We start from the raw sequence: 17645 nt of genomic DNA, 5'->3' as shown, positions 1-17645 counted from the left end.
TTTGCTTTTGTGGTGAATATATTTTACATGTGGCAAGGACATGAATTTGGGGGGCCAAAGGGTGGAATGTCATGGATTGAGTTGTGTCCCCAAAAAATATGTCAACTTAGCTGGGCAATGAGCAGAGCACATCCTTTGGACCTGAGGTTCCTGTGCTTAGATGCTACCAAACTAAGGGAAGACTGATGACAAGGAACTTCCTCCAGAGCTGATGCAGAGAAAAAGCCATCCCTTGGAGCCAGTGCCCTGAACTTTGACTTCTAGCCTACTGGACTGTGAGAGAATAAACTTCACTTTGTTAAAGCCATCCACTTGTGGCACTTCTGTTACAGCAGCAGTAGATGACTACGACAATGAGCCTGGAGCATCTTCTAGTGGCAGAAAGTAAGAAAGTGTTCAAACAAGCGAAAACCCATAATGATGGGGATATGTCAAAAGGCTCGAGGAACCAACTGAAAGAACTTGCAATGACCAAAGCTGGAACAATTAAAGCAAAAAAAGAAAAATTAAGTAGTACTGGATTATAACCCAAGTATCCATGAGTCCATACTGATGTAAATGCTTGAATAAATAAATAAATGTGGGAGAAAAGACAAATCTCATGCAGGAGAATTACAAATAATTTACATAAAACACCAACCTCAAGAAGGTCTAGCATAATTCCCCACTCTGTAAGGGTATGTTGCTCATAATGACTTCCTTCCAAAGAGTACAATATGGAAAGGGAAAAGAAAAGAGTAACTTTACAGCTTAGAAACCTGACGAACACTACCTTAGCCAGGTGATCGAGGTCAATATCACCATGTTAATAGTAACGTTGACAGTATGTAACCTTGATATGATGTGATAGTAATGGCACTTTATCTCTGTGGTCTTCCTTCCAAAAACTGCTAACCCCAATCTAATTGGGAGGAAAAACATGGGACAAATCCAGATGGGTATTCCTAACAGGATCATCAAAATCACGGGAAGTCTAAGAAACTGTCATAGCCAAGAGGAGCCTAAGGAGACTGAATGTCATGGGAGGTCCATCCTCACTTCTAAGGAGCATTCTTGCTATATTTCTTCCAAGACAGATTTGTTCGTTCATTTGGCAGTTCATGGTATATTCAATATTCTTCACGAGCACCATAATTCAAAGGTATCAGTTCTGCTTCAGTCTTCCTTGTTAATTGTCCAGGTTTCAAATGCATATGAAGCAATTGAAAATATCCTGGCTTTGGTCAGGTGCACCTTTGTCCTCAAGGTGACGTCTGCTTTGTAACACATTAAAGAGATGTTTTGCAGCAGATTGCCCAGTGCCATACGTCATTTGATTTCTCGACTTCAGTTTCCATGAGCATTGATTGTGGATCCTAGTAAAACGAAACCTTTGACAACTTTGATTATTTTCTCCATATATTGTGATGTTGCCTATTGGTCCAGTTGTGAGGATTTTTGTTTTCTTTATGTTGAGGTGCAAGCCATACTGAAGGCTGTAGTCTTTGATCTTCATCCGTAAGTGCTTCAAGTCCTCTTTCCTCTCAGCAAGCAAGGTTGTGTCATCTGCATATCACAGGTTGTTAATGAATCTTCCTCCAGTCCTGACACCATGTTCTTCATACAGTCCAGCTTCTCAGAATATTTGCTCAGCTTACAGACTGAATAAGTATGGTGAAAGGATACAACCCTAACACATACCTTTCCTGACTTTAAACCATACAGTATCCCCTTGTTCCGTTCCAACGACCACCTTTTAGTCTATGTACAGGTTTTACATGAGCATAATTAAGTGTTCTGGAATTCCCATTCTTCACAATGTTATCCATAATTTGTTATTGCATGGTAAATAAAACACAGGTAAACATCTTTCTTGTATTCTGTGCTTTCAGCCAAGATGCATCTGATATCTTTCATTCCACGTCCTCTTCTGAATCTGGCTTGAATTTCTGGCAATATTAATGTTCGTTCATTTTAAGAAATGTATCATTCTAATGTAAGTTGTTAATAATAGAGGAAACTGGGTGTGGGACATATGGGACTTCTCTGTATTATCTTCATCAATTTTCTGTAAGTCTAAAGCTAGTCTAAGAAATAAAGTCTGTTATTTAAAAAGTGCTGTTGCATTCAAGAAAAATATAAACAAAATTCAGCCATAGTAGGCTTATAACAGGTCTCGAAGAGGAAAGGTAGATGTGTTAGAAACAGTAGTAGCAGTAGCTTCCCTACGTATCTGGCCGCCCCTCAGTCTACTCTGACGGCCCCTGTTTCTACCACTCTCCACAAGTCTTGTGTTTGTGTTCCTATGGCTTCCATTTCCAGCCCCACCCTCTTCTCTTGGTATGCACCAGTCCCTGGGAACTCATTTGCAGAACTGCTCTTCAGCCCTCCTAGCCAGCAACCCCCAGCCTTGGCTGTGCAGGACCTCCCTAGGTGTCCCATCCTTTCTCAGGTGCCCAGAGGACATCTCCACTTGGATGGGTCCCAGGCACCACAAAATCAACTTGTCCCACAGCAAACCAGTGACCCCTCTTTATTTCCTATCTTGTTTAACTCAGCCACCACCTATGTCCATCTGTTCTACCAGCTTTGTACTTCAAGACAATGCCCCATAAGTGTAAGAGATCAGTGTGTATGTTATCAGCAGAATTCCCAGAATTGGTTCCTCAGCACCCGCTTGAGTCATTTGCAATTTTTCTGTCTTAGGCCATTCCATTGTTGGCTTGCATTCATTTTGGCTCTTCTGCCTGGCCTCTTCACCCTGACAGCTCCCTATCCCCAGTCTATCTCTGGCCTCAAGTCCTTGACTTTGACTAATGTCTCTTGCCCCTGTCCTGGCATCTCCTAGAACTGACAGATCAGTTACCGACTCCTTGTTTGCAGCACATCTCTGGCACTTGTGGTAGATAGCCTGCAAGATGGCCTCCGATGATATCTTGTGTAATTTCCTCCTCTTGAGTATAACTGGACCTAGTGACTCACTTCTAATGACTAGAATACAGCAAAAGTGATGGAATGTTACTTCCAAGGCAGGTTACAAAAGGCTGTGGCTTATACAACTATTGGTTTTTACTCATCCAGAGCAAAAGTAAAAGAAAGAAACTCAAGATTCAGAGAAGAAACTAATCTACAGAATTAATTGTCAACGTGAAGCACAGCCTCATCCACCCTGACACCAGAAGAACTAGATGGTACCCTGCTACCACTACCTAACATTCTGACCAGGGCCATGATAAATGGATCCCGATAGAAAGGGAGAAAAATGTAGAACAGAATTTCAAATTGTTAAAAAGTCCAGACTTACTGGACCAATTCAGCCTGGAGGAATCACTGAAACTGTTGCCCTGAAATACCCTTTAAATGCTGAATTGAAAATATCCCCTGAAGTCACCTTTTAGCTGATATCACTCTTGAGTACTGTGCTCCTTTAAAAAATCGTCTATATAAGACCAAATTGTGAACAGTTACTCTAAAGCAAAGTTGTAAAGATAGATGAGAGAGGGAGACAAAATTATTAGAAATGAAACAACTATTATGGAAATAATGAGAATATTGACACAATGTGTCACTGAACAATATGTATAGAAATTGTTGAATGGGAACCTGTTTTGCTGTGAACACTTCCACCAAAAACACAATAAAATACTATTTAAAAAAAAAAAGTCTCTGGCCTCCATCTTGGTGCCCTCTCTTGCTCTGATGGAGGTCAGTTGCCATGTTGTGAGCTACACTATGGAGAAGCCATGTGGTAAGGGGCTGCTGTCTCCAGCGTACAACCAAAGAGAACCTCATGTGATGACTGCACCCCACCCAGGACCTTCACTACTACCTTGTGAGAGACCACAAGCCAGAGGCACCCACCTAAGCCACACCCAGATGCCTGAGCCACAGAACCTGAGGTAATAAATGTTCATTGTTTTAAACCACTAAATACCAAAAAAAAAAAAAAAAAAAAATGCCGTTAAGTTCGTTCCAACTCATCGCGATCCTATAGGACAGAGTAGAACTGCCTCATAGGGTTTCCAAGGAGTGCCTGGTAAATTCAAACTGCCGAACTTTTGGTTAGCAGCCTTAGCTCTTAACCAGTATGCTACCAGGGTTTCCAAACCGCTAAATGTTGGGGTGATTTGTTACTCAGCAATAGATAATTAATATATTCCCCATACCCATGTACCATCTTCATGGGTATCGAACTGGGTGTAGCCCAATGTCACACATAGATACCAGGGCAGTGGATCCAGGGACACACAGAAGGGAAGTATGAAACTCCAGGGTAGGTGGAACCTTCTCATTAATTTAAGTCAGTTTGGGAAGCTCTTTATCAGACTGGCTAATCTAGGTTGGCTAGTTGCCCGATAATTGTACCTGATTTCTTCTAAGCAGGGCTTCAGACCAATTCATTCCTATTAGGTTCTTCCAGTTCAAACCCTTGCTGAAAATTTGCGTTTCTACCCCAGACAGACTGAATCAGAATCTACATTTAAGAGAACCCCAGGTGATTCTTACATATAATAAATTCTGAGAACCACTGCTCTAGTAGTACTTTGCAGAGCTGGTCCCTAACCAGCAGCACTGGCATCGACTGGGAACTTGTAAGAAATGCAGATTTTCAGCAGGAGTTTAAACCTGAATGAACTAGTTGGAAGCTCTGCTTCTAAGGCAGCCAAGTGAAGCTTTCCAAGTTCCTAACGCACATAATTTCTTAAACTTTCCAGCTGTGTGATTGAGGCAGCCTGAGTAGTGTTTCTAATTTTAAACACCAGTGGGGAGACATCCCTGACTTTGACATGCAATAGGATCATAATAGATTACAGTACTTGCTACGGAACATAACGTGTCTGAGTCTCCAATTTGTGTCAAGAGTACAGTTAGAACAAAATGGGATCTCTGCGAAGGCTGGAGCAGATGAGTTGTGGTTTTGGGTATGGGGTTTGCCCTGGAACACTGTTGTTCTTTGCACCCAATTTCGAAGGAGTGGTCAGCCTTTCTGGAATGACATACCTAGGCAAATGCTGAGTGTTCCATGCTTCTGGTTTAGGGAAGGGCAAGAAACCAAAGTGTGCTTTTTTGTCTTTTCTTATTGTATTTTCAGTAAAGATTTACACAGCAGTTTGCATTCCCACTCAACAACTTCTACACAAATTGTTCAGTGACATTGGTTACATTTTTCACAATGCGTGAACATTCCATTTCCATTCTGATTGTTCTGCTTCCATTAATCTAGTTTCCCAACCCTTTAAAGTCTCATCTTTGTTTTAAAGTAATTGTTGACCTTTTGGTCTCATATAGGTAATTTTTTAAAGGAGCACAGTACTTAAGAGTGATACTGTTTATTTTGTGAGCCAATCTGTTATTTAGCTACAAGGTGACCTCAGGTGTTAGTTTCAGCTCAAAATTTGAAGAGTTTCTCAGGGCAGTAGTCTCAGGGAGTCCTCCAGCCAAGGTGTTGTCTTAATGGTGAAACAGAGACTGGGTTGAGCTTCCACCCATCCCCAGGGTCCAGGCATAGCAGGCGAAGGACCCTGGGAGCAGAAGGCTCCGGACCTCCAGAAGCACACAAACCCACACCTATGGTGGGAGATCACCTGCCCCTCAAACTGCCTCCCAAGTCTCCTGGGAAAGTTATTGCACAAAAGTGACAAGCTGGGACTCTGCCAAGATTGCCATTGCCTAGTGAGTGTCCCAAGCTTGTACACATCTTCAAAGGGCATGATTAGAAACCCACCTCCAGAGCTCAGCTACTTTGAATAGCCTGTTCTATTTGGTTTCTGTGGCTCTCCTGCACCTAATCAACCGAAGCTTGTAGGGCTCCCTGTACCAGGGTGTGGTCAAGTATTTGATTAATCATTCACATGACAATTTGCCTTCCTCTGGAAATGGGTCCAATACACTGGGGTGGCACCCACAGCCCTTGTCTGTGTTTCTCCACCCTGCCTGCTGGCTAAGGCTGATGACAGGGGTTGTCAACTGACCCAAACTGTGACAGCCACAATCTCCTGCCTGCAAATCTGAAGCATTCAATGGATCAATAAAGAGCCTTAGAGCTTGGGGAGCTGAATCCAGAATATGCTATTTCCCAGGAGAAAGTGTCCATAAATTTTCACTGCTGAGGTCTCTATATTCTTTCCAAGACTTGATTACTTAGCACCTTTTTTTCAACTCTAGGAGTCTCCTATAAAGCTTCCACAAACTCCCAATAATTTTTTCTTGAAGCCAAAGGGAACTTAACAAAATTCACCATATATTTACTGAGCACTTGTTATGTGTAGTTACTGTGCTCTGTTCTGGGAGTTTGGGGATTCTGTCAAGCCAAGTCTGTGCTCTCCAACAAAAAGCACAACTTATACACAGAGGCAGGAGATCAACAACACTTTTTCACATACAGAAGAGACAGAGCAAGGTCACATTCACTTGTGGGCACAGGTCTCCTGTGAACAGCAGGTCACTCCCTGCAGCCCACACAGGGCTGATGGTCTGCACACAACCCTCGGTGCCGCAGTTGAGAGACATCATTCCATCCCTGCTAGGAACAGATAGAGAAGTGTTGTTGGCCAAGTACCACAAAGCATGCACACTTAGCTAAGCACTTTCTGAGAATGTTCATGTGTACTCAGGACAAGAGGGGAGGGATGTACTGATAGCTCACCAGCTGCTATAGGATGTGTTTTGGGTCAGGGTGCCCCAGTAAAAGGGAATCAGCCTGCATTCTCATCCCACCCAAGACGCCGTGTTGACACATCTGATCCCAAACACAAGGTTCATTTGTGAGTCACAGGGAAAGGCGGCAGGCTGCACTCAGACTGCCCCTTCCACAGATTCAAAGGTGAATTGTTCATCAAAGTCTTTATCCTAAAGGGGCTGGTATATATCTTGAACTCTTCTGATTTGACCACCACCAATGGGGCTGGATAGCTAGATGCTTCTCCCTTTCTTTCTTAGTGAGGAAAAGAACATAGCAAGGCTGCACATCCTGGCAGTCTTTTGGTGAGGTATGGCTGTGGGCTGAGTTCTCAGCATTGCTAAGGCAGGTCCCTTAAGTCAGTGGGGTGTCCCTTCTACAGGGTCTCTTCCTAACTCCCTCCTGCTAGAAACTGGACAAGGCAATGACTCAGCTTCAACCAGACGATAAAATTAAGCCATTGGGAATGGAGGAGCCACAAGAGGGAAGAACCTGGCCCCTAAATGACCTCAAGAAGCAGCATTACCTACTGACCTGGATATTCACGTCAAATATTATATGAGGGGGAGGCAGAGCCAAGATGGCAGAATAACCAGATGCTCCCAGCGATCCCACTTACTAAAAAGACCCGAAAAATCAAGTGAAACAATTATGTTTATGACAAGCTAGGAGCCCTGAACATCAAAGGCAAAGTTAGAAAACAGACTGAGTGGCAGGGGGGAAAGAGAGATGGTTCAGAAGCGGTGAGGAGTTGCCAGACCTGGATCACTGGGATTCCTCAGGCACCATTCCTGGGAGCAGCTGCGGAGCGCTGGTACTAGCATTTGGCCACAGTTTCCTCAGGGAGAAGCAGCCAGCAGCACAGCCTACTCACACCTCCAGAACTAGAGAAGAACAGCTCTCTCAGCAAAGCTAAGTACTTAAATATGTTTTACCACGCCCCCAGCCCCCAAGCCAGCTTCAGTGGCTGTTGATGTCCCTAGGCCTGAGATAGGCCCATCTGAGCACCCTAAGCCATGCTCCCGGCATTGGAGAAGGAATAAATTCACACCAGGGAGAAAAGATAATTTGCCAGCTCTACTTTACTAACCGGGGGAGCTCAGGACAGAAGCAGCTTCTGTCCAGGCATAAACGGTCCATGGACTTTGAATACCTTTCCCCTGCATGGACCTGTGTGGGCCTATTTCAGGAGAATAGGCACTTGCTGACAGACTGCAACTGTTTAAGCTGTCCAGCAGAGAGGTGGGTGTTTGATATTTGACACTGCTTTACCTATTAAACAGGGCCCTCACCTACCAACATCAGGGGCATAAGGACTGGTGGCTCCATGCAGGTCACACAGCCACCCACAACAGGGGTCCAAGAATAACTGGTACCACTCAGCACTTATAACCAAAAGCATCGGGTGCCCATGGTCCGTCTGCAGAACCTACCCACCTATACGCTCTAGGGAAAAGGGACGTGCTTGCATCAAAGGCACTCAGGGGACAGTTCTCAGCCCTCTGCCTTGTTCAGAGCATGACCCCCTCCTGCAACCAGATACCGGTACCTACACCGAACACTCCTGCCCCTTTAAGACTGTACGACAGAGACTGTACCACACACTTGATGACCAGCTACCTCAACACCTGAGCTAAATCCACACAAGAAAAGTGAATGGACTCATAAGCTCATATACCTGATAACAGCTCTAGCTACCTGGTGACAGGATGTCAGAGCTCCAAAGATGAAAATGATCAAGCTAGCTCACTCAAGCAACCCACCTGGGCAAATCAAAACAAAAGAAAGCAAGAAACTAGGATATAGTAACCAAACAAAATGAACTAATGCGATAACTTATAGATGGCTCAGAGATAAGAGTCAATATCAAACCACATAAAGAAACAGACCATGAACACCTCAACGAGCTCTCAGAATGAAGCTTGAAGAAGCTACCGGATGAAGAATACAAAAGATTAATATACGGAACTCTTCAAGACATCAGGAAGGAGATCAGACAATACACAGAATAAGCCAAGGAGCACACAGATAAAACAGTTGAAGAAATTAAAAAGGTTATCGAAGAACATAAGGAAAAATTTAATAAGCTGCAAGAATCCGTAGACAGCAATCAGAAATTAAGAAGATTAACGATACAGTTATGGAATTAGACAACTCAATAGAAAGTCAGAGCAGAATTGAGCAAGTAGAAGGCAGAATTAGTGACCTTGAAGATAGAGCACTTGGCACCAATATATTTGAAGAAAAATCAGATAAAAGTGTTTTAAAAAATGAAGAAAACTTAAGAATCATGTGGGATTCTACCAAGAAAAAAAACCTAAGAGTAATTGAAGTACCAGAGCAGGGAGAGATAACAGAAAATACAGAGAGAGTTGTTCAAGATTTGTTGGCAAAAAGTTCCTGATATCGTGAAAGATGAGAAGATATCTATCCAAGATGCTCATCAAACTCCACATAAGGTAGATTTTAAAAGAAAGTTACCAAGACATATTATAATCAAACTTGCCAAAACGAAAGATAAAGAGAGAATTTTAAGAGCAGCTACGGATAAACGAAAAATCATCTACAAAGGAGAGTCAATAAGAATAAACTCAGACTACTCGGCAGAAACCATGCAGGCAAGAAGGCAATGGGATGACTTATATAAAGCACTGATGGAAAAAATTGCCAGCCAAGAACCATATATCCAGCAAAACTGTCTCTCAAATATGAAGGTGAAATTAGGACATTTCCAGATAAAAAGAAGTTTAGGGAATTTGTAAGAACCAAACTAAAACTACAAGAAATACTAAAGGGAGTTCTTTGGTCAGAAAATCAATAATATCAGGTATCAACCCAAGACTAGAACACTGGACAGAGCAATCAGATGTCAGCCCAGACAGGGAAACCACAAAAATAAATCAAGATTAAAAAAATGCTCAAAACAGGGAAACAGTGATGTCATTAAGTAAAAGAAGACAACATTAAAACAGTAAAGAGGGACTAAGAAATGTAGTCATAGATCATTCATATGGAGAGGAAGACAAGGTGGTATAAAGAAATAAAAGTTAAGTTTAAACATAGAAAAATAGGGGTAAATATTAAGGTAACCACAAAGGAGACTAACAACCCTACTCATCAAAATAAAATACAAGAAAAAAATAGAGACTCAGCAGAAACAAATCAACAACAGTGAAGAAGAGGAAAAGACAATATATAAAGATAAACTACTCAGCACAAAAAATTAAGTGGGAAAAAGAAACTGTCAACAACATACAAAAAAAAGACATCAAAATGACAGCACTAAACTCATACCTATGCATAATTATGCTGAATGTTAATGGACTAAACGCACCAATAAAGAGACAGAGAATGGCAGAATGGATAAAGAAACACGATCCATCTATATGCTGCCTACACAAGAGACACATCTTAGGCTTAGAGACACAAATAAACTAAAATTCAAAGGATGGAAAAATGATATGAAGCAAACAACAGCCAAAAAAGAGCAGGAGTGGCAATATTAATTTCTGACAAAATAGACTTTAAAGTTAAATCCACCAGAAAGGACAAGGAAGGACACTATATAATGATTAAAGCGACAATATACCAGGAGGATATAACCATATTAAATATTTATGCGCCCAATGACAGGGGTGCAAGATACATAAAACAAACTCTAACAGCATTGAAAAGTGAGATAGACAGCTCCACAATTATACAAAGAGACGTCAACACATCACTTTCGGTGAAGGACAGGACATCCAGAAAGAAGCTCAATAAAGACATGGAAGATCTAAGTGCCACAATCAACCAACTTAACCTTATAGACATATACAGAACACTCCACCCAACAGCAACGAAGTATACTTTCTTTTCTAGTGCATATGGAGCATTCTCTAGAATAGACCACATATTAGGTCATAAAGCAAGCTTGAGCAAAATCCAAAACATCGAAACATTACAAAGCACCTTCTCTGACCGTAGGCCATAAAAGTAGAAATTAATAACAGAAAAAGCAGGGAAAAGAAATCAAACACTTGTAGATCGAACAATAACCTGCTCAGAAAAGACTGGGTCATAGAAGACATTAAGGATGGCATAAAGAAATTGATAGAATCCAATGAGAATGAAAACATTTCCTATCAGAAACTTCGGGACACAGCTAAAGCAGTGCTCAGAGGTCAATTTATTTCAATAAAAGCACAGATACAAAAAGAAGAAAGGGCCAAAATCAAAGAATTATCCCTACAACTTGAACAAATAGAAAGAGAGCAACAGAACAAACCCTCAGGCACCAAGAGAAAGGAAATAATAAAAATTACAGCAGAACTAAATGAAATAGAAAACAGAAAAACAATTGAAAGAGTTAACAAAACCAAAAGCTGGTTCTTTGAAAAAATTAACAAAATTGATAAACCATTGGCCAAACTGACAAAAGAGAAACAGGAGAAGAAGCAAATAACCTGAATAAGAAATGAGATGGGCAATATTACAACAGACTCAACTGAAATTAAAAGAATCACGTCAGACTACTCTGAAAAATTGTACTCTAACAAATTTGAAAACCTAGACAAAATGGATGTATTCCTAGAAACACACTACCTACCTAAACTAACACAAACAGAGGTAAAACAACTAAATAGACCCATAACAAAAGAAGAGATTGAAAAGGTAATCAAAAAACTCCCAGCAAAAAAAAGCCCTGGTCCGGAGGGCTTCACTGCAGGGTTCTTCAAAACCTTCAGAGAAGAGTTAACACCACTACTACTAAAGGTATTTCAGAACATAGAAAAGGACATAATACTCCCATACTCATTCTATGAAGCCAGCATATCCCTGATATCAAAACCAGGTAAAGACACCACAAAAAAGAAAATTACAGACCTATATCCCTCATGAACACAGATGCAAAAATCCTCAACAAAACTCTAGCCAATAGAATTCAACAACATAAAAAAAAATAATAATTCACCATGACCAAGTGAAATTCCTACCAGGTTTTATATACAGGGATGGTTCAACATAAGAAAAGCAATTAATGCAATCCACCACATAAATAAAATGAAAGAACCACATGATTTTATCAATCGATGCAGAAAAGGCATTTGACAAAGTTCAACACCCTTTCATGATAAAAACTCTCAACAAAATAGGAATAGAAGGAAAATTCCTCAACATAATAAAGGGCATTTATACAAAGCCAGCAGCTAACATCATCCTAAATGGAGAGAGTCTGAAAGCATTCCCCTTGAGATCGGGAACCAGACAAGGATCCCCTTTATCATCACTCTTATTCAACATTGTGCTGGAGGTCCTAACCAGAGCAATTAGGCTACATAAAGAAATAAAGGACATCCAGATTGCTAAAGAAGAAGTAAAAATATCTCTATTTGCAGATGACATGATCTGATACACAGAAAACCCTGAAGAATCCTCAAGAAAGCTACTGAAATGAATAGAGGAGTTCAGCGGAGCATCAGGATACAAGATAAACATACAAAAAGCAGTTGGATTCCTCTACACACACAAAAAAAGAACACCCAAGAGGAAATCACCAAATCAATGCCATTTATAGTGGCCCCCAAGAAGATAAAATATTTAGGAATAAATCTTACCAGAGATGTAAAAGACCTATACATAGAAAACTACAAGAGACTACTGCAAGAAATCCAAAGAGACCTGCGTAAGTGGAAAAACATACCTTGCTCATGGATAGGAAGACTTAACATTGAAAAAATGTCTGTTCTACCAAAAACGATCTATAGATACAATGCAATTCCCATCCAAATTCCAACGACATCTTTTAATGAGGTGGAGAAACAAATCACAAACTTCATATGGAAGGGAAGGAAGTCCCAGATAAGTAAAGCATTACCGAAAAAGCAGAATAAAGTGGGGGGCCTCAGTCTACCTAATTTTAGAACCTTTTATACTGCCACAGTAGTCAAAACAGCCTGGTACTGGTACAATAGATACATGGACCAACAGAACGGAATTGAGAATCCAGAAATAAATCCATCCACATATGAGCAGCTGATATTTGACAAAGGCCCAAAGTCAGTTAAATGGGGAAGACAGTCTATTTAACAAATTGTGCTGCCATAACTGGATATCCATCTGCAAAAAAATGAAACAAGACCCATACCTCGCACTATGCACAAAAATGAACTCGAAATGGATCAAAGACCTAAATATAAAGTCTAAAATGATAAAGATCATGGAAGAAAAAATAGGGACAATGGTAGGAGCCCTAATACATGGCATAAACAGTATACAAATGCAGAACAATGCAGAAGAGAAATCAGATAACTGGGAGCTCCTAAAAATCAAACACATATGCTCATCCAAAGACTTCACCAAAAGAGTAAAAAGATTACCTACAGACTAGGAAAAAGTTTTTAGCTATGACATTTCCCATCAATGTTTGATCTCTAAAATCTAAGTGCTACTGCAAAAACTGAACCACAAAAAGACAAGTAACCCAATTAAAAAATGGGCAAAGGATATGAACAGACACTTCATTAAAGAAGACATTCAGACAGTTAACAGATACATGAGGAAATGCTCACGATCATTAGCCATTAAAAAAAAAAACAAACCCAAAAATGAGGTTCCATCTCATATCAACAAGGCTAACATTAATCCAAAAAACACAAAATAATAAATGTTGGATAGGTTGTGGAGAGATTGGAACACTTCTACACTGCTGGTGGGAATGTAAAATGGTACAACCACTTTGGAAATTCATTTGGCCCTTCCTTAAAAAACTAGAGATAGAACTACCATGCGATCCAGCAATCCCACTCCTTGGAATATATCCTAGAGAAATAAGAGCCTTTACACGAACGGATATATGCACACCCATGTTCATTGGAGCACTGTTTACAATAGCAAAAAGATGGAAGCAACCAATGTGCCCATCAACGGATGAATGGATAAATAAATTATGGTATATTCACACAACAGAAGACTACCCATCGATAAAGAACAGTGATGGATCTGTGAAACATTTCATAACATGGAGAAACGTGGAAGGCATTATGCTGAGTGAAATTAGTCAGTTGCAAAAGGACAAACGTTGTATAAAACAACTATTATACGAACTGGAGAAATAGTTTAAACAGAGAAGAGAATATTCTTTGATGGTTACGAGAAGGGGGAGGGAGGGAGAGGGTTTTCACTAATTAGATAGTAGATAAGGACTATTTTAGGTGAAGCGAAAGACAACACACAACACAGGAGAGATCAGCACAACTGGACGAAACCAAAAAGCAGTTTCCTAAATAAACTGAATGCTTCGAAGGCCAGTGTAGCGGGGGCAGGGGTTTGGGGACCAAGGTTTCAGGGAACATCTAAGTCAATTGGTATCATAAAATCTATTAAGAAAACATTCTGCATCCTCACTTTGGAGGCACCTGGGATCTTAAATGCTAGCAAGCAGCCATCTAAGATGCATCAGTTGGTCTCAACCCACCTGGAGCAAAGGAGAATGAAGAACACCAAAGACACAAGGTAATTACAAGCCCAAGAGGCAGAAATGGCCACATAAACTAGAGACTACATTAGCCTGAGAGCAGAAGAACTAGATGGTGTCTGGCTACAACCGATGACTGCCCTGACAGGGAACACAACAGAGAATCCCTGAGGGAGCAGGAGATCCGTGGGATGCAAACCCCAAATTCTCGTAAAAAGACCAGACTTAATGGTCTGACTGAGACTAGAAGGGCCCCAGAGGTCATGGTCCCCAGACCTTCTGTTAGCCCAAGATAGGAAACATTCCCAAAGCCAACTCTTCAGACAGGGATTGGACTGGACTATGGGATAGCAAATGACACTGGTGAAGAATGAGCTTCTTGGATCAAGTAGACACATGAGACTATGTTGGGATCTCCTGTGTGAAGGGGAGATGAAAGGGTTGACGGGGTAAGAAGCTGGCCGAATTGACCCGAAAATAGAGAGTGGAGGGAAGGAGCATGCTGTCTCATTACGGGAACAGCAATTAGAAGTATATAAACCCAAACCCAGTTCCATCGAGTCAATTCCGACTCATAGCGACCCTATAGGACAGAGTAGAACTGCCCCATAGAGTTTCCAAGGAGCGCCTGGTGGATTCGAACTGCCGACCCTTTGGTTAGCAGCTATAGCACTTAACCACTACGCCACCAGGGTTTTCAGAAGTATATAGCAAGGTGTTTATAAATTTTTGTATGAGAGTCCGACTTGATTTGTAAACTTTCACATAAAGCACAATAAAAAAAATTTTTTTAATGGTGTATGAGAGAGAAATCAACTTTGTCCTGGAAACGATTGAATTTTGTAATGCTCTTTGGAATGGTAGCTTAGAAACACCCATTCCTCCAACAGGAATACAATCACCTCTCCAGAAACAGAGACACTGTGTTGTCATGACCTGAAATGGACATCCTAGGGTACAGCATGTTCACTCAGGGAATGCTGACTTTAGCAAAGGTGACCATGGTTCTAGAATGGAAATGCCTTAAACCATCAAAGACACAAAACAGGTCCTGGATTTTGCAAGCTATTACCCAAGTCTGAGTTCTCTCTCACCAGCACTGCTACTTCGGTTGGCCTCCCGAGAAAAAGCATCATGTTCACCTGGAGTGGTTACAACCATCATTTTGGGAAGTTTAAGACCCTCTTCATCTGTGTCTATCTTCACGTACTATGATTCAAGACTTATGTACATATTAGAGATAAAAGCCAACAAAACCAAACCCATTACCAAGGTCAATTCTGACTCATGGCGACTCCGTGTATGTTAAAGTAGAACTGTGCCTCATAGGGTTTTCAGTGGATGTAATCTTACAGAAGTAGATCACCAGGCCTTTCTTTTGCAGCACTACTGGGTGGATTTGAACCACCAACCTTTTGGTTCATAGCTGCTGTGTGATGGATCACTTCTGTGTGGCTTTTCTAGACATGGTCTTGTAACTCCCACCCAGGTGATCGGGCACTACTGTGTGATAGGGTAATTGTGCCCCACCAAAGAGATTAGTCAGTTTTGCCATTCCACTGGGCTTGAAATGAGCCACCCCAGAGGTGGGAAAGAGAGGATTCTACTACCATCAAGGAAAAACAACCAGGAGCCACATGTTCTCAGGACCTGTGATCCCCGCCCTGAGAAGCTCCTGGAACCAGGAGACAGAGAGAGAACTGTAACACTGAAGGCAGTGAGACGCAGCAGCAGAGACATGACATCAGAGACCTGGCAGCAGGAGACGACATGGTGGGCTTCCCAACCCAAGGAGAAAGAAAGCTGAGTGCATTTGGGCAGAGGCCAAGGGCCAGGGAGAGGCACGCCTGTGAGCACTACCGGGAAAAGGCCGTCCTGATGGAAGAACTGCATCCTGAGTATTCCTGAGCCGGAATTATAACTGTTACTTCCCTAATAAACCCCATAATCATGAGTATTGTCTGTGAGCTCTGTGCAGCCATTGCAATGAATTATTGAACCCAGCAGAGACATAGAGGGTGCCATGAGAGGGACGGTTCGTGTCAGAACTGGTAAAGATGGCGGAGAGAGGAGACATGCCTGACCTCCGCCTTATGGGAATCAGCCTTGGGTTGCTGATCTTGATTCTCCTTCCCCCTTGTTAAGTTAGAGGTGGTCAGACACCACCCCGTGCCGTTTTTATAGTAGCCGAGCACAAATCATTTGGGCCACCCAGGGACCTATATAGAGATACGTGCCTCCAATTTTGCTGTCTTAGTTAACTAGTATTGCTGTAACAGAAATACCACAAGTGGGTGGCTTTAAGAAACAGAAATTTATTTTCTCACAGTTTTGGAGGCTAAAAGTCCTAATTCAGGGTGCCAGCTCTAGGGGAAGGCTAGGGGAACACTTGGGGTACTGCCAGTTTTTCTCAAAATCTGAAAGCGCTAAGGCCCTAAAACCTTGGTGGAACAGAAAAAAAAAAAAAAATCTGGTATCAAAAAAAAAAAAAAAAAAAGTTGTTTACAGCAAGGTTACCTGAGGGACTCAACCTGGCAGGGACCCAATAGCCCATGGCCATCCAAGTGAATTCCCAAAGCCTGAAGCACTTGTGAGTCTCCAGAGGATTGAGTCCTGTTATTTCAACTATTCAATTTCAACATCTCCTTCACCTCAGAGAAATGACGACCATGCCAGTGTTTTCCTAGCAAGCCAGAGTACCTAGGGACACCAAATACCACCTGACAACCCCACTCAGACCTAGAAATCATTACCCAGAATCAACGGTGCTATGGCTTGAACTGTGTCCCCCCCAAATTACGCATTGTAAATCCTAACCTTATTGCCTAGGTTTATAGTCCCATTTAGGAATGGGTTGTCTTTGTTATGCAACAGGATTAGTGTAGGGTATATCTTGAGTTAATCTCTTTTGAGATATAAAAAAAAATTAAAGGCCACAGGGAGATCTCCAAGGAACCAGGAAGCAGAAGCTAAAGAGACAAGGACCTTCTTCCAGAGCTGAGAAATAGAAAATCTTCCCCTCAAGCTGGGACTCCAAATTTGGACTTCTAGGCTCCTAAACTGTGAGAAAATAAACTTCTGTTTTTTTAAAGCCATCCACTTGTGGTATTTCTGTTATAGCAGCACTAGATAACTAAGACAGACTGTAACCCCATAATTATACCCAGGAACTCCACCACCCAGACACAGCTCCAGAGAAAGACAGGTGCAGAGGTGGCTGCCCTCACCCACAGCTGGTTGTCTGCTTTTCTAGGTGAGGCCAAGATTCATGGCCTTCCTGTGTCCCTACACTTCTCTGGAGGCCTCCAGGGACATGCCAAGATGATTAACGTGACTGTTGGAACTTCTCTAGTGGCTTTGCCAACACTCAATGTTCTCTGCCATGTGAGCCCAGACAAATGACAGGCACCCTGAGAGCAGCTGCACTCAACCCCATCCCTGGGCCCCTGGGAGAGGGCCTATGCTAGAATATGTTTCTATGCACCCGTTGTCTTAGCCTGGGTTCTCTAGAAGGCTGAAACCAGTGAAGCG

The sequence above is a fragment of the Loxodonta africana genome, chromosome 26 (assembly GCF_030014295.1).
Source record: "Loxodonta africana isolate mLoxAfr1 chromosome 26, mLoxAfr1.hap2, whole genome shotgun sequence".
Taxonomy (NCBI): Eukaryota; Metazoa; Chordata; class Mammalia; order Proboscidea; family Elephantidae; genus Loxodonta; species Loxodonta africana.
This window is presented reverse-complemented; position numbering follows the sequence as displayed.